The sequence below is a fragment of the Theropithecus gelada genome, chromosome 3 (assembly GCF_003255815.1).
Source record: "Theropithecus gelada isolate Dixy chromosome 3, Tgel_1.0, whole genome shotgun sequence".
Lineage (NCBI taxonomy): Eukaryota > Metazoa > Chordata > Mammalia > Primates > Cercopithecidae > Theropithecus > Theropithecus gelada.
The window spans coordinates 109,206,102-109,207,935 of NC_037670.1; the positions used below are offsets into that span (position 1 = coordinate 109,206,102).

Consider the following 1,834-nt stretch of genomic DNA (forward strand, 5'->3'; position numbering starts at 1 on the left):
AACCACTAGGAAGGAACATGTAGTTGTAAACACATAGTTAAAAGGCTTTCGGATTCAAATTCATCAGAGTACTAATTTTCCTAAGCATGTTTTGATACAGGCTATTGGGACACTTGTCACATTGTTCAAATGCCCAATGGTAAGACTTCTGATGAAATCAAACAGGTCACATTAAATCAACAGAATATCTTAGAAATAAAGCCAATAGGACTAAATTCAAAACAAATCACATGAAGTACCTCATGTACAATACAATACAAACCTAGTTTAATAAATAAAAGAAGCGTAGGTGACTGGACTCTGGGAGAACATCCAGTTGCTGATGGCCTCTTCAGGTCTAATGGTGCAGCCATGAAGTTTGTAGCCATCTTGTCTTATTAATGTCACGGTGCCAGGCTGCACCCCAACAGCAGCTGTTACATGACAGATGAGTTCATGCTCTTAGGGGTCATATTTGTCACTAATGGGTGACAGCTTCTCCAGGTCATGCTTGGCAAACACATTTTTCAGCTTTGCTTCTAAAAGTGACAGCCCTCGGAAGACCTTCTCCAGAGTGAGCTTCTGGTTCCCAGGTTCTGATTCTTCAGAAATCCATTGTGTAGTCTTCTCCAAAATGTCAGCCACCTATCTTGGCATCTTCCACACATCTCTCAGTTTGCCTCCTTGTGTTTTCACAATCAGCTACAGCTCTCTGCTATCTCATGGTTAAATCCTGGACTTCCTTCTCCAGTTTAACAGCTTTACCCTTAAGGCTGGTTCGGCAAGAGAGGGCCCAGCTCACCAGGAGGGTCCTCAGAACAGCAGTCCACACCAGCAGTTATCTGGGTAGCAGTGCTGAATGGAAACGGCCATCCCTTGCTCTCCCATGCGGCACTGGAGGCCAGTAGGCGCTGCACCTGGCGCCTGCCCGCCCACAGCAACCATACGGCCATGTTCCCGACTTGGGCTGACGGAGGCAGCACACGCGCACTTGCTCTGTAATTTTATCTTTACAATTTTCTGTTACTTTAAAAAACACTGCAACACTAATTTTGTGTATGTGGAAAGTCTGTTGTCTAAGTTTTATACATAGCATCTTCTCACTCTTGTCTCTGTAGTCTCATTTTATTCTGTAATGTTTTTCAAATCTTTATAAAATTAATTTTGTTTATAATAGATATTATTTAAGGGTAAAATAAATGTAAGTTATACACTCTCCTTTACTTTGTTCTCCTTGTATCATTATTTATGAAACCTGGAGCCTCAAATGTACATGTGGAAAGTCTCTGTAGATTCATGTTAGGATTGAAATTTTCTTGGTGTATAAACTTTCAACAAAATATGGGAAAGCAACCAACTAAGTTTGCATAAACTGTCTTTTAGATCACATATCTTTCTTTCCTTTTATAAGTGATATCTCATTAGTTAATTCAATAAATTTTTATTGAGACAATTGTATTTTACACATTGATAATGCAGATACGAAAAAAAAATCAGACAAGATCTCTGCCCTTGTGACTGTTAGAATTTATTGGCATGTTTATGACCATGCTTATGTCTTTTGTAGTAATATGAACATGTGACAATATACATTCAATTCTATTTTTCTCATTTGAAGTTAAACAAAGTTCCACTTCTGTATTTCTAATTAAAGTCCCACTTCTCTATTTCCTTTCACCTCTGCACGATGGATCTCTCCCTTCTTCTAAGATATTATATTGTTATTGTAGCAATGTGCAGGCCTTATTTTGTACTTTCAATTTAATTAATCAATGTGCTATCATAGCTTTCATTTTGCATTTTATAGTCATTTCTGAACATGGTTGTTTTCCGTACTGGAGTATTTTCTTTAGAT

The 1,834-nt window shown here is 38.2% G+C and overlaps 1 pseudogene; it reads right to left on the reverse strand.

Moving 5' to 3' along the window:
- Nucleotides 1–267: 267 nt before the first annotated feature.
- LOC112621654 lies at nucleotides 268–944 on the reverse strand (annotated as a pseudogene).
- Between the last annotated feature and the right edge of the window lie 890 nt (nucleotides 945–1,834).